This window comes from Dama dama, chromosome X, assembly GCF_033118175.1.
Source record: "Dama dama isolate Ldn47 chromosome X, ASM3311817v1, whole genome shotgun sequence".
NCBI lineage: Eukaryota > Metazoa > Chordata > Mammalia > Artiodactyla > Cervidae > Dama > Dama dama.
The window spans coordinates 156,739,041-156,765,608 of NC_083714.1; the positions used below are offsets into that span (position 1 = coordinate 156,739,041).

Below are 26,568 nucleotides of genomic sequence, written 5' to 3' on the forward strand. Positions count from 1 at the left end.
AGCCCTGAATGTTGGAAGGTTGTCTGGAGTCACAGGACCTGCTTGCTCTCTCTGCTGAGATGATCTCAATGGGGACCCAGGTTCCCCCTCCTACTCTCTAGAAGCTATAAAACTGAAGCCACTCCTCATGGTGAACCCTGAGGAACCTCAGGAAAGAAAAGAATACCTGCTTTCCAGCAGCCATCAGACTCAGCCACTCCCCACTGTGAAACCTGGGGAAATTCAGGAAGGAGAAAACAGGATGCTGGTCCCAGGTGGTAAAATGTGTATCAAAGGGGATGATTTCAGTGAGATGGCTGGTGCATCTTCCCACACATAGAAAAGTGCTAAGTTCCTTAACTTTAGATGCTGCCGCCTGGTTTTGAAGTCCGAGAAGATTTGTACTGAATAAAACCCTCAACACCTGTATTATAATATTATTATGTCTATCCATATGAAGTAGAGACTTTCCAAAGGACAACAAAGACAAACCTCAACATTCAGCACACTGGCACCAGTGGTGGGCACTCCCCAAAAGATGCAACTGGTGGGGCAATTAGAACACTCATCAACCCTTTTCCCATAAGATTGTGGAATGGACGCTGACACTAGGGAATTGTTACAGGGAAGAAGAACATCTGACTCCATGTTGAACGTTTTCCTTTAATCTTTGCTTCCTGTTGGCCTGTTTGCTACAGGGATACTGTCCATACATAAAGGCCTGCCTCAGGAAACCCCGCCCCTCTGCCTCTGTCCAGGACCTGTCCACCTGTGGATGGCTACAGGAGGGAGAATGTAACACATCTCCCTCCGAGAGTGGCCATTCCAGGAGATATTTGCCAGATAAATGGCCTTTTTATTTTATTTCCTCACTTTCCAGCTTTGGGTTCTATGAAAGACACTGGCATCCAGACCCTGAAAAGATGGTTGCTTCAAGATATTAATCTGCTGTCTTCTCAGTCTGCCAGCTTTCCAAGTAAAGTCACATTCCTTGCCTCAGCACCTCGCCTCTGATTTGTCACCCTGTTGTGAGGCGTGCAGAGCGAGCTTGGACTTGGTAACAATCCCACATGCATTGCAGTCAAAAAATCAAAACATTAAATGGGAGCAATATTGTAACAAATTCAATAAAGACTCTGAAAATTGACCATATAAAAAGATCTGAAACTAAAAACCAGAAGGAACTCAGTGGTTGTCTGAAATATTTAGAAAGCAGTTAGAACCCCTCTTGCCCATACCACATGCAGCCACACTGGACAGTTAGGCCCTGTCCATTCAGTACACCCTCTCCAGACCCCATCTGGGGGTGCTCTGCCCCCAATGCCCTCCTGGGTCTCAGGAGTAGAAGAAACACAACCTATGGGGTCTCCTCTTGGTCCAGGGGAGTGTCACATCAGCCACCCTGTCTCCCTGCCCATAATAAATAAGGAGGGTTGTCAGCAACTGGGCAAGTGATACTGTGGGCACCTGGAATACCTCGTCCTTGTGAGATTTGATGTGAAGACAACACAGAAGGACGACCAGCCAAGAGGGATCCAGGGAGCAGTGAACCCCTCTTCACAGGGACCCTGTGAGACCCAAGACTCACTCTGCCCACCCTGCTCTGACTTTTGGGAACTGGCCTTTGCCATTCTCTGGGCAGGAGGTGGGAAGGTCAACAGGGTCTCTCTTCCACCTCCTGAGACCCAGGTGGGCACTGGGGACATCAGCCCTCCACCTGGGTTCCAGAGAGGGTGTCCTGAATGCACAGGGCCTAACCGGTCAGTGAGGCCGGCCCTCGTCCACAGTGCACTGACCTGCTGCAGGGTCTCGGGTTCCCTGGCATCCAGCTCGCCCATCGCCAACCCCAGCTTGGTGTCTTGGGAGCCCCTCACTGGCGGGCACCCAGCAGGTGAAAGCTGCATGCCCAGCGAGAAGAAGGAGAACCTGGTGGGGCAGGGGTCCAGCATGGAGTGTCCAAGACCCCTCTGCTCCCCCAGGAACACCAACCCCGCCTGCCATGGGATATCTCCTCTTCAGTATGTGTCTTTGTGGCTTTTGTTGCCAAACACCTTCCTCTGGAAAAGAAGGCTCCATGACTGTGGAAGGGGTGGAGGTAAAGAGGGGCTATAGCCCTAAACCCAGAGAGCTTCAGAACTAACTCCCCTGAGCCCTGACCGTACTGCCTGTTACATCTGTACCAACCGAGGCCAAGATCCAGGCAGGTTCTCTGTGGAAACACTTTTCTGTCCAACAAGAGAAGATTTGTTAACCCACAACTGAACCCTGAGACGTAGGACGTGCTGTAACTGTGGATGCAGCAGGGAAGGTGTTTGAGAGGCTTCTTCCCGGGAGGCTCCCCTGAGGCCCCTGGAGTTACTGGGCCCAGAGGCGGAGCATTCGCGCTTCTCTCCTCACTGCAGGCCAGACGGTGCCCCCAACCACACAGCCCTGCTCCTCCACCTCCCTGAGTTCAACAGAAACCCCCAGGTCACAAGGCCAAAACACAGTCTTCTTGGTGAGCAGAGCAGAGGCCGGTGGTAGTGGGGTGGAGGCTGAAAGCTTCTTTGTAGAGGAAAAACACGGAAGTGTGTTTCCTTGGGTGGTGGCCGAATGCTACAGTAATTGATGTTCCCCACACATTTATGGGTGGGTTTTATTTTCTGTATTTTCTAAATTTCTCTTTTTTTCTTAACAGCTGCATATTATGAGAAAATTTTGCAATCAACCATGAGCACTTGCAAAATAAATCTTATTTTTTTTTCTATTCCTAAAATGTTGCAGTTTTCTATGGTGACAGAAGAACCGCATCTTACTTTTAAGTATTCATTTAATTGGCTGCGCTGGGTCTTAGCTGTGGCATGCAGGGACTTCAGTTGCAGCATGTGGGAAATAGTGCCCTGACCAGGGATTGAACGTGGCCCCTTTTGTTGGGAGCTCATAGTCCTAGGCTCTGGATGAGCAGAGAATGCTGCGGTCTCCTACTTAAAGCAAGGTTATTTATTTATTTTCAACTTGCGGAGTCTTCGCTTCTGTGCGGGCTTGTCTCCTGCTGTCGGGCGTGGGGGCTGCTCTCTCGTTTCTGCGCTGAACTTCTCCCTGTGGTGGTTGCTCTGGTTGGGAAGCAGAGACTCTAGGCTCTTGGGCTACAGTAGTTGTGAACGGACTTAGTTGCTCCACGGCACGTGGGGTCGTCCCAGATCAGGGATTGAACTCGTGTCTCCTGCATTGGCAGGTGAATTCTTACCCACAGCACCACCAAGGGAGTCATTCCCCTCCCCGCTTCCTGCCAATATCCCCTTGTAAAAAAACGCTATAAATAATCAGCTTAGTAAGTTTTCAGGAGTCTGAGCTCTGAGGTCAGCGTCTGTGGTGTCATTCTCCCAAAGGCATCTTGGATTCAGATACTGGCTGGGCTCATGAGTCCAGTAAGCAGGGCAGGTCTGGTGGCTGAAGACAGGCTTGGCCTCTGGAGCTCTGCCCTCAGTGACTCACCCAGGGTCCGTGAGCCCTGGCAGCCAAGCAGAGCCACGCGCCGGCGGGGCTGGTACAGCCACGGGGCCACCATGGTCAGGATGGAGCGTGCAGCGGAGGCAGCTGGCTGTCCGTCCCATGATTGCTGGTGTCCTGTGTGCCCGTGCAGGGCTGTCACGGTGTCACGTGAGGGCCTGGCCGCTGTTCTGGGGACAGGATGGGACCTCAGAGAGCTCGCATCCACATGCTCCATCTCCCAGCTCCGCTTCAGATCGTGGCTTGTGGCTGCTGGCAGCTCCCTGGGCTGGGAGGCTGTGTAAAGCACCAAGCCCCTTGCTCAAGGTCAGCTGAGACCCCCAGCTCTGGGGTCACACACCATCTGTGCCACCATCCAGGTCATCCCACTTCTGTGAGGGAGGGCCTATGTGGGGATGTGGGTGATGGGGGATTTGGGGGTGTTGTGGGCTGGCCCCAGGAGCCAGCTTTTTGAGGGGAGGGGAGCGGAAGGGAGGGGAGGGAGAAGCTTGGACCTGCTCAGCCTTCCAGGGGATTCCAGGCCCAGCTCTGGTGGGAGGTGCAGGAGACAAGCCCCTGCAGGTTTCTGAATCCCCACCGTTTTTCAGTTGAAACCCCTCTGCCTAAACCACCCCTAACTCTCCCTCCCCTGTCCCTGGCCTGAAGCCACAGAAGATGGGGGTTTACGTGGCTTCCCTTCCTATAGGGAAAACAAGCCACAGAAAAACACGTTCCTTTAAGAAAGCATAGAAACCAGAAAATAATAGTAGGTGGTTATTACTGACGCGGTTCATGTAGAGACGCTTCACAAGCCTGGCACATGGAGGGGACTGAGGGCTGTTGCCCCGAGTCCTGGACTTCGCACCCTTCACCGCCCGCCCTGTGGCCCACTCTCCCCTTGGTGTCTTCTGGTGCCCGGGCAGACTTCAGCCTCCTGAACCCCTTTTGGAAGGATCAGGCCAGGGCAGAGGTCATTCACAGATGGGAGGCTGTGGTCGACCTTAAGAACCCCATTGCCCCCACTCTGTGTCGGAGCTCACTTCCGGGTCTGAGCAAGCGTGGCTTTCTGTAGCTGTCCCCACCCTCACTCACCCATGGTGGGGGGCTTTGTGTCCACCTTCTCCCCTCGTGCAGCCCGGGCACCCCAGGACCCGTGATGTGTGTGCATCTGCTCTGCTCACAGCGCACCCTGGGGCTCATCAGACTTCACTCATGAGAGGGAAGTGTAAGGATGAAATATACCATGGTTAACAATTTCAAGGTTGCGACAGCGTTGACCAGAGCTCAGGGTCACAGGTACGAGGCCCATGTAGAAAGAAGCCATGGGTGGGATTCAAGGACCCTCTGTGTGGGGGTGGGATGGGGGCTGGACAGGGATTTCCTGAAAATGCGGCTCCAGGCTCTGTTCTCGGCAGGGGGGACGATTGTGGGGACTGCCTGTCTTTGGAGGGGCCCTGGGGCTGCCCAGCTCAGCAGGAATGACAAGGGTGGGAAGGGAGGTCGCCCTCCCTTAACACCTCTGACCTCACAGCCCCTCATCAGGGCAGCCCAGTGCCTAAACAGCCCTTTCCTCGTTTAGCTCTGAAGACCTGGAAAGAGTGGGAGCTGGAGGACATGCAGGAAACAAATTCTGTAAAGCAATTATCCTTCTATTAAAAAATAAAAAAGATGGAAGAAAAAAACACAAAGGACAAAAGGTGGGGCTTGCATTCTCAGCCAGCCTCTGCCAGATTCCACCTGTGCTTTCACATCAGACCAAAAGGCTGGTGCTCCCACCCCATATCACAGATGAGAATAGAGACACAGAGAGGTTTAGCATCTTGCCCCAGCTCACCCAGCTGCTGAGGGCAGGGCTCAGAACTGGACCCCTGTGGTCGCATCTGGAGTCCAGATGCTGTGATGACCCTGAGGGAGCAGCAGAGACCAGACGGCCCATGCTGAGACAGGCGCGCGCGCACACACACACACGTGCACATGGCCTTCACCTTTGCGGCTACAGAAGTCAGAGGGAACCAGAGCGCCACCAGGAGAGGCCAAAGGAGAGTCGGGGTCTATAAGGAGGAGAGGCCCCACTTCCCAGGAGGCCAGGGAATCCCTTTCATTGTGAGTCTGTCTCAAACCCTAGATTCCTCTCCCTGGACCCAGGAACTGACTGTCCAGTGACCTAACTGACTCGGCTCCAGAATGATGCCTTCCCAGGAGTTCAGCTATGACTGGACCCCACTGCTGTCAGTGATAAGGGGGGAATCAGTACATAGTCTGGGCTTCAGATTTGTTTGGAGACAAAATTTTCTAGAAAAGGAGACCTAAAAAACCACGAAGACAATTGGCATGAATATCTCCAGAACACCTAAGAAACCCTCTGCGGTTTATCTGTCTTGTCTCCTGTCATGAAGGTGGAAGGTCTATTTAACAAGTAGTTCTGTGCTTATCACACTCTTTCTTTAAAATATTTATTATATATTTATTTATTCAGTTGTGCTGTGTCTTAGTTGCAGCCTGTGGGAGCTTGTTCCCCAATCAGGTATTGAACATGGGTCTCTGCATTGGAGTCTTGGCAACTGGACAACATGGGAAGTCTCTCCTCTTATTCTTGTGGACAGTAATGGGTCTCAGACCTCCTCTGAGGCCCCCTTAGAGCTGAGGCATGGGGTGGCTGTAGTAATCCTCCTTTGGGTAAGGTGTGGTTTGTTGGTCATAACTCACTCACACTCCCTACAAACATAGGGCTTCTCCCCTGTGTGTGTCCTCTGGTGTCTGATGAGGGCTAACTTCTGACTGAAGATTCACCCACACTCCCCGCAAACATAAGGCTTCTCCCCTGTTTCTGCCCTCTCGTGTGTGCTGAGACTTGACCTGTCCTTGGAGCCTTGCCCACACTCTCCGTACGTGACTCTCATAATCCCCGAGACCCCTGCCCCCGTGAGCAATGTGCCTGTGTCCTCTGGATTCAGTTTCTGGCTTGTGCTGGGCTCGTCTTTCATTCTCTCATGCACCCCAGAACCCCCTCTGGTTGAGTAGGAAGAGGCCCTTGATATCCTCTTCAGCCTTATGCTTTTCAGCCATTGTTGGGGCCTGTCCTTGGCCCCCTGACACTCAGGTTTTTTGATCCCTGGTTTCTCTGCCTTTTCTAAAACCTCCTTGAAGATCTGGATGTTCACAGTTCATGTATTGTTCAAGCCTGGCTTGGAGAATTTTGAGCATCATTTTGCTATTGTATGAGATGAGTGCAATTGTGCAGTAGTTTGAGCATTCTTTGGCATTGCCTTTCTTCGGGATTGGAATGACAACTGACATTTTGCAGTCCTATGGCCACTGCTGAATTTTCCAAATTTGTTGGTATATTGAGTGCAGCACTTTCACCGCATCATCTTTTAGGATCTGAAATAGCTCAACTGGAATTCCATCTCCTCTACTAGCTATGTTTGCAGTGATGTCTCCTAAGGCCCAGTTGACTTCACATTCCAGGATGTCTGGCTCTAGATGAGTGATCACACCATCATGACTGTCTGGTTCATGAAGATCTTTTTTGTACAGTTCTTCTGTGTTTTCTTGCCACCCCCTCTTAATATTTTCTGCTTCTGTTAGGTCCATACCATTGATGTCCTTTACTGAGCCCATCTTTGCATGAAATGTTCTCATAAGCATGTTTTAAGGTTGCTATTGCAGGGAATGGCCACAAGGCGTCAGGACTTCTTCATGCACAGTTGTGATTCCCTTTAAAGTGAAAACATTCAAGTTTTAACTCCAGACTGTAGTTCAATATGGAAAGTAGCTGAATCAACACCCAAAAACTTATGTGTTTTTTCTGAATATTCTTATTTATTTATTTTAATGTTTTTTTTTTTTTTTTTTTTTTTTAATTTACTGGCAGTGCCATGTGGCATGTGGGAATTTTAGATCCCCAACCAAGTGTCGAACCCTCGCCCCCTGCATTAGAAGCACAGAATCTTCACCACTGGAGTGCAGGGAAGTCCCCCTAAGCATTATTTTTTTTTAAGTAACCTTTATTTCATATTGTAATAACATTGATATACCATGTGTTGTTTGTGGCAGGTGAACCAAGTGTATTTTCTGTTTTGTTGTTGTTCAGTTGCAGAGTCAGATCTTTTTGTAGCGCTCCCTTTTCTACAGGCCCTGTTATACTGGTAAGACATCTATTTGTATATACATAAGTGTACATAAATGTAAATATCTAGGTACATAGATACGTAAATGTCCAGAGATATATATAAATGTCTACGTATGTAGATATTCAAATGTCTATATGCATAGAAATATACATTCTAGGTACATAGATGTATAAATACCTTGGTTCAGAGAGGCATAAATATCTATACACATAGACATATAAATATATATGTACATATAGACATAACTATCTATGCAAAACAGAAAAAGAGACACAGATGTACAGAACAGACTTTTGGACTCTGTGGGAGAAGGCGAGGGTGGGATGTTTCAAGAGAACAGCATTGAAACATTTATATTATCTAGGGTGAAACAGATCACCAGCCCAGGTTGGATGCATGAGACAAGTGCTCGGGCCTGGTGCACTGGGAAGACCCAGAAGGAGTGGGTAGAGAGGAAGGTGGGAGGGGGGAACGGGATGGGAAATACATGTAAAACCATGGCTGATTCATGTCAATGTATGATAAAAACCACTACAATATTGTAAAGTAATAACCTCCAACTAATTAAAAAAAAATTCAATTTGTTGTAAACCATGGACCCCACCCAAACCCAATGAATCAGAAAATTTTGAAGTGGGGCCCTGCCATTCATGTTTTTAAGTAAGATTTTCAGTTGATTGTGATGCACATGAAATTTGGGAACCTCAGTGGCTGTTTTTTAAAGTCATCTTGGAAAGGGAACCCTCTTACACTGTTGGTGGGAATGCAAACTAGTATAGCCGCTATGGAGAGCAGTGTGGAGATTTCTTAAAAAATTGGAATTAGAACTGTCATATGACCCAGCAATCCCACGTCTGGGCATACACACTGAGGAAACCAGATCTGAAAGAGACATGTGCACCCCGATGTTCATCACAGCACGGTTTACAATAGCCAGGACATGGAAGCAATGTAGATGCCCATCAGCAGACGAATGGATAAGGAAGCTGTGGTACATATACACCATGAATATTACTCCACCATTAAAAAGAATTCATCTGAATCAGTTCTAATGAGATGGAGGAAACTGGAGCCCATCATCCAGAGTGAAGTAAGCCAGAAAGATAAAGACCAATACAGTATACTAACGCATATATACTGAATTTAGAAAGATGGCAATGATAACCCTATATGCAAAACAGAAAAAGAGACACAGATGTACAGAACAGAATTTTGGACTCTGTGGGAGAAGGGGAGGGTGGGATGTTTTGAGAGAACAGCATCAAAATATGTATATTATCTAGGGTGAAAGAGATCACCAGCCCAGGCTGGATGCATCAGACAAGTGCTTGGGCCTGGTGCACTGGGAAGATGAAGAGGAATTGGGTGGAGAGGGAGGTGGGAGGGGGGATCGGGATGGGGAACACATGTAAATCCATGGCTGATTCATGTCAATGTATGACAAAAACCATTACTATATTATAAAGTAATTAGCCTCTAACAAATAAAACTAAATGAAAAAAAAAAAAAAAAAAGAAATATACATTCTAGGTACATAGATATATAAATACCTAGGTTCATAGAGACATAAATATCTATACATATAGACATATAAATACATATGTACATATAGACATATCTATCTATGTATATACAGATATAAATATCTATTATAGATACATATAGACAGAGATATCTATATACATACACATGTAAATATCTGTATACACGGAGGATGGTTACACAGTGGACAATGAAGGAGACCACCTTATAGACAACATAAGTGATACAGATAGTGACATTTATAAGAGCATACTAGGAGAGAGAAACATAAACAATTTCAAACAAAGAGAACACAGCTAAACAAGATGCATGTGACTAGTTTTAATCTGAGGGCACTAAACCAACAAGTCCACAGGGGGTCAGTAGATGATGGCAAAGTCTGGAAGGGTGAGGTAGTGAAAACAAGTTAAATGTTTCACCTTTGTTCACAAAGTATACCTTAAAAATTTTGGGTTCATACGCCTTACCTCCTAAAGTATGTATCATCTTATATATCCTCATATGCCCACATCCAAACTGTTTCAAATAAAATCAATCATAACTCCAAATTGTTGCAACTCTAGTTAATCAATTGTTGCAATTTCATGAAAAAGACACATTGTGATTCTTTTGTATAGACCAGTAATTGTTAGGATTTCTGTCTTTTTTTGTTGTTGTTGTTTTTTTGGGTCCTTAGAGATCATTTAAAATTTCAACACTTCTCCCTGCTTCACCTTGTTCTGATTGAATTGACATTGGAAAAATTATGGAAAGAGTGTTTAATATAATCTGAACTCACCAGGTATCTATTGTTTGGTGTACATAAAGATCTAAGAAGTAGACTTCGATGGATGTAAAAATTAATATTGTGGATATAGAACATAATTAGAAATTGCGAGAGTCATTTCACAGAGAGCAATCACAATGGACCCACTTCATCTCCCACACCCATGAGGACAAGTTCATCTTGGTAATAACGTCAGCAACTGAAGAGTTAAAGTGTTATCACTGTGAAAAATGATTATGAAAACAAATCTTTGGAATGTTTTCATAGATAGGATGCAACTTTTCAAGAGGCTTTAAATTTCAGGTGAATGTTTTATTATTTGGAATTTGAGAGGATTATAGACTCTGTAAGTTTCACAGACTGTTCACAGTTACATTCTCTTCCATCCTGGACTGAATCCATTACCTTTTGGTTCATGCACTTGTGACACACTTCATTAGCTTAGAGACAATCTGTGTTGGAGAGTGTTCTAAACCAATGTGTGCGTACCAGCTGCAGGTCTGAAAAGAAACATTCACTCTCATGTTGTTGTAGTTGCTGTTCAGTTGCTAAGTTGTGTCTGACTCTTTGTGACCCCATGGACTGCAGCACGCCAGGAATCCCTGCCCATCATCAACTCCCGAAGCTTGCTCAAATTCATGACAGTTGAGTCAGTGATGCCATCCAACTCTTCCTCTGTCATCCCCTTCTCCATTTGCCTTCAACCTTTCCAGGATCAGGGTCTTTTCCAGTGGGTCGGCACTTCACATCAAGGGGCCAAAGGATTGGAGCTTTGGTTTCAGCATCAGTCCTTCCTATGAATGTTCAGGACTGATTTCCTTTAGGATTGACTGGTTTGATCTCCTCGCAGACCCAGGGACTCTCAAGAGTCTTCTCTAGCACCACAGTTCAAAAGCATTAGTTCTTCAGTGCTCTGCCTTCTTTGTGGTCCTACTCTCACATCCATACATGACTACTGCAAAAACCAGTAGCTTTTACTCTCACATATGGGGTACCAAATTTGTTTTTACATATTGCCTGCTATATTTAGGCTCTTGGTTCATACTTCATGTACCCATGTACTGTCGTACTTCAATCCAGTTTGAAACAGAGCTTTATTTGAAGAACATTTTGCCCACCAGCAGCGTTCTATTCTCACCAGCACCTCTCACCTTGGTGTGACATCTCAAAACTCAGAAACTCTTACATGTTGATATGAATATCAATTTCATCTTAGCACAGTTTAAACAGAGAAGTGACAAAATCAGGGTGCCTATTTTATCAGGTTTCTCCAGGCAGAAAATTGAAGCTTGATGTTGTTCAGTTGCTTAGTCGTGTCCAACTCTTTGCAACCCCATAGACTGCAGCATGCTGGGCTTCCCTGTCCTTCACCATCTACCAGAGTTTGCTCAAACTCCTGTTCTTATGTTGGTGGTGCTATCCAACCATCTCATATTCTGTCATCCCCTTCTCCTCCTGCCCTCAGTCTTTGAAATTGAAATTGTTAGATGGCAGAGTTCATACAGCTTATGGGCTCCTTGATTCCATTTTTTTTTTTTTTTTGCAAGAATTTTCTTATGTATTTTTTCAAGTGTGACCTTTCATTCATATAATCGCGAATCACAGAATTAGAAGAAACCAATTTGAAACAATGGATTGTTTCTACCGTGACAATCTGGACACAAAGGAACCAGTGGGACCCACAAAGATCTGGGGACCAAGCTTTTAAGAATATTTTAGATTGGCAAATACTAACTAGTATGCTTTCCATTTCAACAATTTTTATTCTGATCAAGAATAACCTTTTCTAGAAGGCTTCTAGTGTGGCTGCCTTCTGCTGGAAGCATGGGAGAAGGAATCAGGGCACTGTCTGTCTGTCTTTACAAGACACTGGACTCAACTCTAAGAAATCCCTGGATCTTCCCTGGATCCTGACGACCACATGGCCAAAGATACTGGTAACACTTTTGTTTTGCCTGTTAAAGTGTTTAATGCCAAAGATTCTTTCGGTTTCCTGATGTGGCTGACATGTGGGGCCCAGTGATGATTTTTTCTGTGAGAAACTTACTTGCTAGCTCCCACATGAGGGTGAGGCCCCTGTCCAATGATGAGAGATCTGTGCCTCCAGGGAGAGCAACTTTATGCTAGTTTAATCCTGACCAAGTTCTGTCTGCATGGTAGATTTAGACCTTTCTGCCTTGTCTAGGACGTTCCGTGGTTGCTTAGAAGGTAAAGAATCTGCATGCAGTGCAGGAAAACTGGGCTCATTTCTGGATTGGGAAGATCCCCTGGAGAAGGGAATGGCAACTGAATCCAGTATTCTTGCCTGCAGAATCCCATGGACAGGGGAGGCTGGAGATCTACAATCCATGTGGTCACAAACAGTCAGACATGTGTGAACGATGAATACTTTGACTTTTCAATCCTGTCTGCACTGATTATGTTTAGACAAGACTGCTTGCTTTCTGCAATGAGAATATTGACACCTGACCATGTTCTGTGTGCACGAGGACGTGGAGACCTGGGTGCGGACTGGGCTTGGCCTCAGTCCTGGAAAACTCCGTGCCTGTGTCTGAATGTCAGTGCTTAGAGGTCTGGGGTCTGGAGCTGAGGTGGGCCTCTCTGGGTAATGTGCCCTCCTCTGAGAGGGGTTCCATGGCCCTCCCAGGGGTCAGTGCTGCAGTAGAGCTCTTAGTCTATCCTCCTGCCAGGCTCACCTGTCCTGAGGCTCATGGACACTCTTCAGGTGGGCTACCTGGTAATTATTCCAGTTTTTCAGTGCATTCAGTTTGAGTAGGGAGGCAGATTCACCTGGCTAATTAATTCCAGGGTACAACGATCAGGCAAAAAACCAATGGGCAGCAGGTGAGTTTGCCATGTTATCTCCTTCCCGTCCGCTGTCCCTGCTCAGCAGACAACAGACCTGCCCCTCGTCTTCTAGCCCCGCGCCTGGTGTCTTTTCTCAACACCTCCGTGTGAAAACAAAGAACGGAGCCTGCTGGAACCAAGGCAGTGTGTTCAACATTATCGTAACAGCTGTCAAAACAGTTAGTATCAGACAGAACCAAAGGCCAGGAGAGGAAGACTTCTCTGGGACGAGAGAAGGTTCCAGGAACCTACTCGTTTCTGCCTTTGAGGCCCAGCCATCAGGGACCTGGCATCCTAATCAAGAATCATGCAGCCCCAGATGCAGGTTTTGGGGACCGTGTGGGTCTCACCCCGTCCACATGGGTCCGGATCCTGTGCCCAGAGACCCTGTGTCTGCTCTTCACCTCTGTGTGTCTTGCCCCTTGGAGATCCCCAATATCTGAATTGAGGGTGTTGCCCTGATTAACCTGTGGTCTTTCTTCTCTTAAACTTGTGACATACACATGAGGTCAGGCACCTTTGAATGGGTTGCTGCTCTGTGTTCTGCTGGGTGAAAACCTTTGGCGGTGTCATAGTAGTATCATAGTGTATCACAGACCTAATCTGTAGGGTCACCACTGTCTGGGGTCCCCTAGATGGATTTTCTGTAATTTAATTTTTATTTTCTATTTTAGTCAGGTCGATTTCCATTGTTTTGTTAGTTTTAGCTCTACAGGAACTTAATTTGATTTAGATTTGAAGTGAATCTATTCTTTATTCCCTTTTTTTCCTCATATAGATTATTACAGTCTCTTTGGTAGAGTTCCCTGTTCTTTTCAGTAGGTCCTATTTTCTTATCAATTTGTTAGATCTTAGTGTGTATATAGATCCTAAACTCTTTATCCCTTCTTTATTTCTTTTGATACTCATAATTTGATTTTCGCAGGCTGTGAAGTCCATTTTGTACATTGGTATGAGTTTATAGATTGTGCCCATAAGTGATATCTCATGATATTTGTCTTTCTGACTCTGAGTTCCCTCACTTGGTGTGATGATGTCTTAGCACACCCAGGCTGCTGGCAGCATCCTTGTTTCATTCTGTTTTATGGTTGAGTGGTGTTCCAGTTACAGGTGTTCCACCTTCTCTTCACTTTTCTTTCACTGGACCTTTTGGTGGATTCCATGTCTTGCCTATTGAAAGAGTGCTGCCCTGAAAATCAAGGTGCACGTGTCATTTTGAATGGTGATTTTCTGTGGACCTGAGCTTCCCTTTATAGCTCAGTTGGTAAAGAATCCGCCTGCCATGCAGGAGACCCCAGTTCGATTCCTGGGACAGGAAGATCCACTGGAGAATGGATGGGCTACCCACTCCAGTATTCTTGGGCTTCCTTAGTGGCTCAGCTAGTAAAGAATCTGCCTGCAATGTGGGAGACCTGGGCTTGATCCCTTTGTTGGCAAGATCCCCTGGAGAAGGGAAAGGCTACCCACTCCAGTGTTCTGGCCTAGAGAATTCCATGGACTGTATAGTCCATGGTGTTGCAAAGTGTTGAACACGACTGAGTGACTTTCACTTCACATTCTCTGGACCTAGGGCCATGAGTGGGATTGCAGGGTCATGTGATACCTCTATGTCTTGTATTTCTTGGAAGCTCCATGCTGTTTCCCAAAGTAGCTTCACCATTGACAATTCCCAAAAGGATTATAGGAGGATTTCATTTTCCATATATTCTCTGCAGATGTTTTATTTTATTTATTTATTTAATCTTTATTCTTTGTAGTTCATTTTGATAATGGCCACCATGACCAGCGTGAAGTGATACCTTATTGTAGTTTTGATTGGCATTGATTTAATAGTTATTGGTGTGGACTATCTATCCATGTGCTTTATTATTTTATACTTTGTGAGTACAATTTATCTCTTGAAACTGGCCTCTTGCAACTTGGCCCTGTTTGGAATTCTTTTCTGATGAAATACTCCAGGACATTTCTTGAGGGCTGATGTCATTTAAAGCCCTGTCAAACTTCTGACTATTTAGAGCCCTTCAGCACCTATTTTATGGCTTCCCTGCTCACTCAGTGGTAAAAGAATCCACCTGCAATGCAGGAGACTTTCAGGAGACCTGGGATCGATTCCTGGGTTGGGAAGATTCCCTGAAGAAAGAAATGGCAAGCCACTCCACTATTCTTGTATGGACTAGAACACGTCCATGGGCATCCTTTGTCCTGCCAGGGTACAGTCCATGGGGTTGCAAAGAGTCGGACAAGCTGAGCAACTAAACAACAAAAACTGCACCAGTTTTGACATGTAAATATTGATCTGTACCAGCTAATTACTCCCCCCCCACCACCTGCCACCTTTCCATTTTGGCAAGCGTAATTTTCTGAGTCTGTGAATCTGTTTGCATTTTTTAATGACGCTCATTTGTATCCATTTTTAGATTCCACAGAAGTGATACTCTGTATTATCTTTCCCTTTCTCAGTTATTTCACTTAGTTTGATCACCTCTAGTTTCTTCTCTGTAACTGGAAATGGCATTATTTCATCCTTTTTTATGTCTGAGCAATATTGCTTTGTATATATGTACCTCATTTTCTGTATCCATTCGTCTGTTGTACACTTAAGTTGCTCCCCTGTTTTGGCTATTGTACCTAGTGCTGCCATGATCTTTGCAGTGCAGGTGTCTTTTAAAATTTTGCTTTTTTTCTGGATTTACTTCTAGGTATTATATTTCTGGGTCACTGGGTACCTCTATGCTTAGTTTTTAAAAGACCCTCCATAATGTTCTACCAAATGGGTGTACCAATTTACATTCCCACCAACAGTGTAGGAGGGTTTCTTTCTTTCGATACCCTCTGCAGAATTTATTGTTGTATGTTTTTGATGTGGCCATTCTGACCTATGTGAGGTGATACCTCATGGTACATTTGATTTGCCTTTCTCAAAGCACTAGTGATGCTGAGCATCTTTTCATGTGCTTTTATCACCATCTCTATGACCTCTTTAGAGAAACATGCATTTAGACCTTTGGCTGATTTTTTTGTTGAGTTTTTTTTTTTTTTTTTTTTAAATTGAGCTGTACTAATAATTTCTATGTGTTGAAGAGAAAGTTCTTGTGAAATCAACCCTGAATATTCACTGGAAGGACTGAAGCTCCAATCTTTTGGCCACCTGATGCAAAGAGTTGACTCATTGGAAAAGACCCTGATGCTGGGATAGATTGAGGACAGGAAGAGACGTGGGCAGCAGAGGATGAAATGGTTGGATGGCTTTACCCACTCAACAGACATGAGTTTGAGCAAACTCCCAGAGATAGTCAGGGAGGCCTGGTGTTCTGCAGTCCATGGGGTCACAAAGAGTCAGACATGACTTAGCAACTGAACAACTACAAAAACCTGAATCCTCATGAATATTAACTGCCTAGCAATTCAGCTGGCATTTAATATTCAGCTGTACAGTATGAAAAGACAAAAAGATATTACACTGAAAAATGAATTCCCCTGGTTTGTAGGTGCTCAATATGCTACTGGAGAAGAGTGAAGAAATAAATCCAGAAGGAATGAAAAGGCTAAGTAAAAACAGAAACAGTTGGGGGTGTGTCTGGTGGTATAAGTAAAGTCTGATTCTGTAAAGAGCAATATTGCATTGGAACCTGGACTGTTAGGTCTGTGAATCCAGGTAAATTAGAAGTTGTCAAGAAGAAGATAGCAAGAGTGAACGTTGACATTTGAAGAATAAGCGACTTAAGTTGGATGGGTTAGTGTTAGGTTTAGAATGTGGTCCACTGGAGAAGGGAATGACAAACCACTTCAGTATTCTTGCCTTGAGAACCCCATGAATAGTATGAAAAGGCAAAAAGATAACACACTGAAAGATGAACTCCCCAGGTGGGTAGGTACCCAATATGCTACTGGAGATCAGTGGAGAAATAACTCCAGAAAAAATGAAGGGATGGAGCCAAAGCTAAAACAACACCCAGTTGTGGATGGGACTGGTGATAGAAGCAAGGTTTGATGCTGTAAGAGCAATATTGCATAGGAACCTGGAATGTTAGGTCCATGAATCAAGGCAAATTGAAAGTGGTCAAAGAGGAGATGACAAGAGTGAACATTGACATTCTAGGAATCAGCAAGTTAAGGTGAACTGGAATGGGTGAATTTAACTCAGATGACCATTATATCTACTACTGCGGGCAGGAATCCCTTAGCAGAAGTGGAGTAGCCATCATAGTCAACAAAGGAATCTGAGATACAGTAATTGGGTGCAATCTCAAAAACGACAGAATGATCCCTGTTCGTTTCCAAGGCGAACCATTCAATATCACAGTAAGCCAAGTCTATGGCCCAATCAGTAATGATGAAGAAGCTGAAGTTGAACAGTTCTATGAAGACCTACAAGACCTTCTAGAACTAACACCCAAAAAAGATGTCCTTTTCATTATAGGGGACTGGGATGCAAAAGTAGGAAGCCAAGAAATACCTGGAGTAACAGGCAAATTTGGCCCTGGAGTACAGAATGAAGCAGGGCAAAGTCTAGTAGAGTTCTTCCAAGAGAATGCACTGGTCATAGCAAACACTGTCTTCCAAAAACACGAGAGAAGGCTCTACACATGGACATCAACAGATGTATGACACCGAAATCAGATTGATTATATTCTTTGCAGCCAAAGATGGAGAAGCTCTATACAGTCAGCAAAAACAAGACTGGAAGCTGACTGTGACTTAGATCACGAACTCCTTATTGCCAAATTCAGACTGAAATTGAAGAAAGTGGAGAAAACCACTAGATCATTCAGGTATGACCGAAATCAAATCCCTTATGACTATACAGTGGATGAGAGAAATAGATTTAAGGGACTAGATCTGATAGACAGAGTACCTGATGAACTATGGATGGAGGTTCATGGAATTGTAGAGGAGACACTAATCAAGATCATCCCCAAAAATACAGAAAAGAAAAAGAAATACAAAAAAGTGAAATGGCTGTCTGAGGAGGCCTTACAAATAGCTGTGAAAGACGGAAGTGAAAAGCAAAGGAGAAAAGGAAAGATATTTGCATTTGATGCAGAGTTCCAAAGGATAGCAAGGAGAGATAAGAAAGTGTTCCTCAGCAATCAGTGCAAAGAAGTAGAGGAAAACAATAGAATGGGAAAGACTGGAGATCTCTTCAAGAAAATCAGAGATACCAAGGGAACATTTTATGCAAAGATGAGTTCAATAAAGGACAGAAATGGTAGGGACCTAAGAGAAGCAGAAGATATTAAGAAGAGGTGGCAAGAATACACAGAAGAACTGTACAAAATAGATCTTCATGACCCAGATAATCATGATGGTGTGATCACTCACCTAGAGCCAGACATCCTGGAATGTAAAGTCAAGTGGGCCTTAGGAAGCATCCCTACGAACAAAGCTAGTGGAGGTGATGAAATTCCACTTGAGCTATTTCAAATCCTAAAAGATGATGCTGTGAAAGTGCTGCACTCAATATGCCAGCAAATTTGGAAAACTCAGCTGGAAAACGTCAGTTTTCATTTCAATCCCAAAGAATGGCAATGCTAAAGACTGCTCAAACTAACCCACAACTGCACACATCTTATATGCTTGCAAAGTAATGCTTAAAATTCTCGAAAACAGGCTTAACAATTGGTGAACAGTGAACTTCCAGATGTTAAAGCTGGTTTTAGAAAAGGCAGAGCAACTAGAGATCACATTGCCAACATCTGCTGGGTCATGAAAAAAGTAAGAGAGTTCCAGAAAACATGTGTTTCTGCTTATTGACTATGCCAAAGCCTTTGACTATGTGGGTCACAATAAAGTGTGGAAAATTCTGAAAGAAATCGGAATACCAGACCACTGATGTGCATCTTGAGAAACCTGTATGCAGGTCAGGAAACAACAGGTAGAACTGGACATAGCACAACAGACTGGTTCCAAATAGGAAAAGGAGTATGTCTAGGCTGTATATTGTCACCCTGCTTATTTAACTTATATGTAGAGTACATCATGAGAAATGCTGGGCTGGAGGAAACACAAGCTGGAATCAAGATTGCCAGGAGAAATATCAATAACCTCAGATATGCAGATGACATCACCCTTATGGCACAAAGAGAAGAACTGAAGAGCCTCTTGATGAAAGTGAAAGAGGAGAGTGAAAAAGTTGATTTAAAGCTCAACATTCAGAAATCTAAGATCATGGCATCCGGTCCCATCACTTCATGGCAAATGGGGAAACAGTGGAAACAGTGGCTGACTTTATTTTTGGGGGCTCCAAAATCACTGGAGATGGTGATTGCAGCCATGAAATTAAAAGACTCTTATTATTTGGAAGAAAAGTTATGAGCAACCAAGACAGCATATAAAAAGCAGACATATTACTTTGCCAACAAAGTTCCATCTAGTCATGGCTATGGTTTTTCCAGTGGTCATGTATGGATGTGAGAGTTGGACTATAAAGAAAGCTGAGCACAGAAGAATTGGTGCTTTTGAACTGTGGTGTTGGAGAAGATGCGTGAGAGTCCCTTGGACTGCAAGGAGAGCCAACCAGTCCATCCGAAAGGAGATCAGTCTTGGGTGTTCATTGGAAGGACTGATGTGGAAGCTGAAACTCCAATACTTTGGCCACCTGATGTGAAGAGCTGACTCATTGGAAAAGACCCTGATGCTTGGAAAGATTGAAGGCAGGAGCAGAAGGGGACGACAGAGGATGAGATGGTTGGATGTCATCACCGATTCAATGGACATGAATTTGAGTAAACTCCGGGAGTTGGTGATGGATAGGGAGGTCTGGTGTGCTGCAGTCCATGGGGGTCACAAAGAGTTAGATACGACTGAGCAACTGAACTGATTGACTGATATTTCTATCATATGCTGGAGAAGCAATTGCATCACATTCGAGTGACTCTGAGGAGATACCCCACGTCCAGGGGCAAAGGAGAAGCCCCAGAAAGATGGTATGAGGGGCACAGTCACATTCAGAATCAAACCCCACACCTGCCAGAGACACTCAGAGGCTCAAACGCACCCTGTGCACACTAGGACCTCAGCCACACAGAGACTGAGACAGAACTGTGTCTGGGTGTGTCCTGAGGAGATACAGGTCAGCCGTGGCCTGCCGCAGGAACAGGGACGCTGGGTGCAGTAGACCTGGGTATGGCATAAGCCCTCTGGGGGAAGTTCACCATTAACCCACCACAGAGCCACCAGGACGTCCACAGGACTGGGGAAGCAGACTCTTGGAGGGCACAACAGAACCTAATGCACACCAGGACCCAGGAGAAAGGAGCAGTGACCCACAGGAGACTGACCAAGACTTGCCCGTGAGTGTCCAGGAGTCTCTGATGTAGGCGTGGGTTGGTGGTGGCCTGCTGCAGGGTTGGGGACACTGACTGTAGTAGGGCCCGCATGGCATCTTTTGAAGGAGGTCACCATTATCTTCATCACCTCCACCATAGTTTGGCCTCAGGTCACAAAACAGAGGGAACACAACCTCGGCCTTCAACAGAAAATTGTATTTCCATCAGAGGGCAGACAGACTGAAAACCACAATCACAGAAAACTAAGCAATCTGATCAAATGGACCACAGCCTTATCTAACTCAGTGAAACTATGAACCATGTTGTGTAGAGGCAGCCAAGACGAACGGGTCATGGTGGAGATTTCTGACAAAACATGGGCCACTGGAGAAGGGAATTGCAAACCACTTCAATATTCTTACTTTGAGAACCCCATGAGCAGTATGAAAAGGCAAAAAGAAAAGACACTGAAACATAAGCTCCCCAGGTCAGTAGGTGCCCAATATGCTTCTAGAGATCAGTTGAGAAATAACTCGAGAAAGAATGAAGAGACAGAGCCAAAGCAAAAGCAACACCCCGTTATGGATGTGACTGGTGATGGAAGTAAAGTCCGATGCTGTAAAGAACAATATATCATAGGAACCTGGAATGTTAGGTCCATGAATCAAGGCAAATTAGAAGTGGTCAAACAGGAGATGGCAAGAGTGAATATTGATATTTCAGCAATCAGCGAAATAAAATGGACGAGAATGGGTGAATATAATTCAGATGACCATTATGTCTTTTGGGCAAGAATTCCTTAGAAGAAGTGGAGTAGCCCTGATAGTCAACAAAAGAGCCCGAAGCGGTACTTGGAGGCAATCTCAAAAATGACAGAATGATCTCTGTTCATTTCCAAGGCAAACCATTTAATATCACAGTAATCCAAGTCTATGCCCCGACCAATAAGGCTGAAGAAGCTGAAATTGAATGGTTCTATGAAGACCTACAAGACCTTCAAGAACTAACACCACAAAAAGGTGTCCTTTTCATTAAAGGAGACTGAAAAGCAAAAGTAGGAAATCAAGAAATACCTGGAGTAATGGGCAAATTTAGCCTTGGAGTACAGAATGAAGCAGAGCAAACCCTAAAATAGTTTTGCCAAAAGAATGAATTCATCATAGCAAACACCCTCTTCCAACAACACAAGAGAAGACTCTACACATAGACATCACCAGATGGTCAATACCGAAATCAGGTTTATTATAGTCTTTGCAGCCAAAGATGGAGAAGCTCTATACAGTCAGCAAAAAGAAGACTGGGGGGCTGACTGTGGCTCAGACCATGAACCCCTTATTGCCAAATTCAGACTTAAATAGAAGAAAATCGGGAAAACCACTAGACCATTCACATATGACCTAAATCAAAACACTTTTGAATATATAGTGGAAGTGACAAATAGATTATGTCTCTAGAGAGAGTGCCTGAATAACTATGGATGGAGCTTTGTGACATTGTACAGGAGGCAGTGATCAAGACCATCCCCAAGAAAAAGAAATGCCAAAGTCAAAATGGATGTCTCAGGAGGCCTTACAAATAGCTCTGAAAAGAAGACATGTGAAAGGCAAAGGAGAAAAAGAAAGAGATATCCATTTGAATGCAGATATCCAAAGAAGAGCAAGGAGAGATAAGAAAGCCTTTCTCAGTGATCAGTACAAAGAAATAGAGGAAAACAATAGAATGGGAAAGATTAGAGATCTCTTCAAGAAAATTAGAGACACCAAGGGAACATTTCATGCGAAGATGGGCACAATAAAGGACAGGAATGGTAGGGACCTAACAGAAGCAGAAGATATTAAGAAGAGATGGCAAGAATATACAGAAGAACTGTACAAAAAAGGTCTTCCCAACCAAGATAATCATGATGGTGTGATCACTCACCTAGAGCCAGACAACCTGGAATGTGAAATCAAGTGGGCCTTAGGAAGCATCACTATGAACAAAGCTAGTGGAGGTGATGAAATTCCAGTTGAGCTATTTCAAATCTTTAAAGATGATGCTGTGAAAGTGCTGTGCTCAATGTTCCAGCCAATTTATAAAACGTAGGAGTGGCCACAAGATTGGAAAAGGTCAGTTTTCATTCCAATCCCAAAGAAAGACAATGCCAAAGAATGCTCAAACTACGGTACAACTGCACTTATCTCACATGCTGGCAAAGTAATGCTCAAAATTCTCCAAGCCAGGCTTCAACAAAGCATGAACCGTGAAATTCCGGATGTTCAGCTGGATTTAGAAAAGGCTTCACTTCATTTTAGATTATTTTAGGTAATGCTAGTTACTGGCATTGATAGTGGGATAAGAAAAAACATCTAATAGTTACTAGTTGTCCAGTGATGATAAAGGAATGTTCTACTGGTTGTCCTCCAATTCATGCCAGTGTTAAGAGGTTCACTACTAGAATTCAGAATAGGCACTGGCTGAACGGTCACAATGTCTTGCTTTGTTGTTTGCATGTATGAAGTAATGGCATTAATACTTAGATTAGGATAGAAAAGATTCGGGCTAAAATTCTGCCTAGTTTATTAGGGCTTGATTGTAGGACTGCATATGTGAATAAGAAGTATCATTTTGGCTTGATGTGTGAAGGTGTGTTGAGAGGTTTGCCAGGGTGTAGCTATCTGGGTCTCCTAGTAGGTCAGGTGAAAATAGGACTAGTATTTTTAACCCCAGAACTAGTAGCAAGGCACCCAAGATGTCTTTCAATGTATAATATAGCTGAAATGGGATCTTGTCTATATCAGATGAAATTCCTACTGAGTTATTTGATCCGGTTTCATGGAGAGATAGTAAGTGGACTATAGTAAGTGCTGCAATAAATGAGCTTGTAGAGAAGGGGAACCAACCATGTTACTAGTTGGTCATAATTAATTATTACAGAAATTACTGGTGTAAATTTAAATTATGCTGTTGAGTAAGGTGATAAGGAAAGAAGAAATACAGTGTAATTAGCCCCTTTTGATCTGATACCAATATAGACATTTGTATTTGATTGACGGAGGTGGTTTTTGGCAAAATATCCCCTCATCAGTTTCAGTCTAGAAGGGGGATGCTGACTTTTGGCTGGTTAAATTTAAATAAGGGGTCAGGCCGTGTATGATAGTGGAAAAGGATCCTTGAATACATTTGAATAGTTGAACTTCAGCTTTTGTGTTACTGCTAGTTTTGAGTGCCAAGGTGAAGCCTAGAATATTAAGGGCCAGGGCAGTTCTTTTGAGGTAGCAAGGTATGGTTATTTGTGGAATTGCTGTTGGGGAAATATTGTTGGAGATAATAAAGCCAGCAAAAATACTTCCAACTAGTAGGCATTTAATTGATTAGAGGGGGTTGTTCTTGTTAATGATAATCAGAGTAGAAAAGTGAGGTCCTCCTAGTAGGATGAAGAAAGTGAGGATGCTGTAGACGGCTGTCAGTGAGGTGGCAGTTTGTGCAGGGGATCAGGCATTGGTATAAGGCATATTCACAGTTTCAATATTTAGGCCTTTAGAGTAGAATCCAGTGAGGAAAGGCATTCCTGTCAATGCTAAGCTGCCAATGATAAGGGCGGTTGTAGTTAAAGGCATAGCTCTAAACAGACCTCCTATTTTTTGAATATCTTGTTCATCATTTAGGTTGTGAAGCATCTGGATTACAGAAATAGAATGGCTTTGAAAAAGGCAAAAGCATTTTTTTGGAGAAAGAGGAATGCTGTGTAGAGTTGGTTGATGCCAATTTTTACTATCATGAGGCCTAATTGGTTGGAGGTGGAGAAAGCAATGATTTATTTTGATATCATTCTGGGTAATGGCACATATTGCTATAAATGTTGTGATAGACCCTAGGCATAACGTAAGTGATGGGGTACATTTATACCTTTCTGTCAGAGGCTAGAGGTGAATGAGTACGAACATATCTCCTACTACTATTGTGCTTGAGTGGAGTAGGGCTGAGAATGATGTGAGGACTCAATTGCTGAGGGTAATTATGGGTGTAGCCCAAATTTGCAAATTATCCTGTTGCAGCTATTAGTAAACCTAATATAGGTAAATTTGAATTAAGTTGAGCAAGACAGTTCCAGAAAAACATTTATTCCTGCTTTATTGACTATACCAAAGCCTTTGACTGTGTGGATCACAATAAACTGTGAAAAATTCTGAAAGAGATGGGAATACCAGACCACCTGACCTGACTCTTGAGAAACCTGTATGCAGGTCAGGAAGCAATTGTTAGAACTGGATATGGAACAACAGACTGGTTCCAAATAGGAAAAGAAGTATGTCAAGGCTATATATTGTCACCCTGCTTATATAACTTATACGCAGAGTACATCATGAGAAATGTTGGGGTCAAGGAAGTACAAACTGGAATCAAGATTATTGGGAGAAATATCAATAACCTCAGATATGCAGATGACACCACCCTTATGGCAGGAAATGAAGTAGAACTAAAGAGGCTCTTGATGAAAGTGAAAGAGGAGAGTGAAAAAGTTGACTTAAAACTCAACATTAAGGAGACTAAGATCATGGAATCTGGTCCTATCCCTTCACGGCAAATAGTTGGGGAAACAGTGGAAACAGGGCTCCAAAATTACTGAGGATGGTGATTGCAGCCATGAAATTAAAAGACGCTTGCTTCTTGGAAGAAATGTTATGCACAACCAAGACAGCATATTACAAAGCAGAGACATTGCTTTGCCAACAAAATTCTGTCTAGTCAAGGCTATGTTTTTTTCAGTAGTCATGTATGGATGTGAGAGTTGGACTATAATGAAAGTTGAGCGCCAAAGAATTGATGCTTTTGAACTGTGGTGTTGGAGAAGACTCTTGAAGAGTCCATTGGACTGCAAGGAGATCCAACCAGTCCATCTTAAAGGAGATCAGTCCTGGGTGTTCATTTGAAGGACTGATGTTGAAGCTGAAACTCCAATACTTTGACCACTTGATGCAAAGAGCTGACTCATTGGAAAAGACCCTGATGCTGGGAGGGATTGGGGGCAGGATGAGAAGGGGACGGCAAAGGATGAGATGGTTGGATGACACCACCAACTCAATGGACATGAGTTTGGGTAAACTCCGGGAGTTGGTGATGGACCAGGAGGCCTGGCGTGCTGAGGTTCATGGGGTCGCAAAAAGTTGGACACGACTGAGCAACTGAACTGAGCTGAGGATAAAAACTTGTTGCAAGTGTCTTCCATTGAAGTTAAGTAAGAATCATGCTGTTGTTTTAATAAAACCTGTTTCAGCATAGGGTTTGGAGAAGGCAATGGCACCCCACTCTAGGACTCTTGCCTGGAAAATCCCATGAATGGAGGGGCCTGGTAGACTGTGGTCCATGGGGTCACGAAGAATCAGACACGATGGAGTGACTTCACTTTCACTTTTCACTTTCATGCATTGGAGAAGGAAATGACAACCCACTCCAGAGTTGTTGCCCGAAGAATCCCAGGGACGGAGGAGCCTGGTGGGCTGCAATCTATGGGGTTGCACAGAGTCAGACACGACTGAAGCGACTTAGCAGCAGCAGCAGCAGCACGGGGTTATACAAAACAGGTCCACACCCCCCTGGCCCCGCTTTCTCACATCCACGCCCCCGTGCCCTGCATCCCAACATCCACGCCGCGCAAGCCAGCAGTCTGCCTCCTCTTTCCAGTTAGTCTTTGGGCTTCGCTGAGGTGTTTTGGCCCTGGGGAAGGAAATGGCAACCGACTCCAAGATTCTTGCCTGGAACATCCCATGGACTGAAGGGCCTGGTGGGCTACAGTCCATGGGGTCGCAAAGAGTCGGACACAGCTGAGCGACTGAGGTGTTATACAAAATTGCCTGTGGTGCTGCTGTGTTTGCATCTGCCGTCCACACCATCATCCAATGAGCAGGAAGGATATAATCCCGGCTCCCTCTCAGCAAATAAGTCATTGGAAGACATTATTAGTGGTAACGAGAGTTAGTATTGTAACAAGGAAAAGGAGTGTTTGAAGAATCAGTAAATGTTGGGGTCTGAGTGAATGGATCATATTGAGAAGTCTATAGTTGATCATATGACAAATAGGGCCACCAGCACACATTATTGAGAAATAATCTATTTTAGAACTGAATGATAGCTTAAGGGTTTATAGTGTGACTCAGTGCCAGTTTGAGATAATTATCTCTTGGTCTGTATACATGAATATTATTGTTGGAACTAAGCTAATGGTGAAGGTATATGAGATAGTCTTGCATATAGAGGGTACGTGGTGGTTTTATAAATGTTAGTGCTTGTTATTATGATCGATGATATACATAGTGAGGCTAGAGTGAAAGAGGAAATTTAATTTTTTACTTTTATTTGGAGTTGCACCATTTATTTGGTTCCTAACACCAATGGATAAAAGTTTGAAAAAGCCATGCTGTTAGTCATTGGAGCATAGAGTCAGCAATTCTTATCTACTTCTGTGGTAAATAAGAAGGTATTGTCTTCTCTTACTAGATTCACAATCGAGTATTTTTCTCTAAACTATATATACAGTACAGGGGGCCTAGAATGATTTTTGGGTTTAAGGATAGGAGTAGAAGAG

The 26,568-nt window shown here is 44.2% G+C and overlaps 2 pseudogenes; both read right to left on the reverse strand.

Moving 5' to 3' along the window:
* Window positions 1-3,572, reverse strand: part of LOC133052974 (histone-lysine N-methyltransferase PRDM9-like) — a 46,434-nt pseudogene extending 42,862 nt beyond the window's left edge.
* Window positions 3,573-6,149: 2,577 nt separating this feature from the next.
* The window catches only part of LOC133052975 (histone-lysine N-methyltransferase PRDM9-like), a 51,092-nt pseudogene continuing 30,673 nt past the window's right edge, over window positions 6,150-26,568 (reverse strand).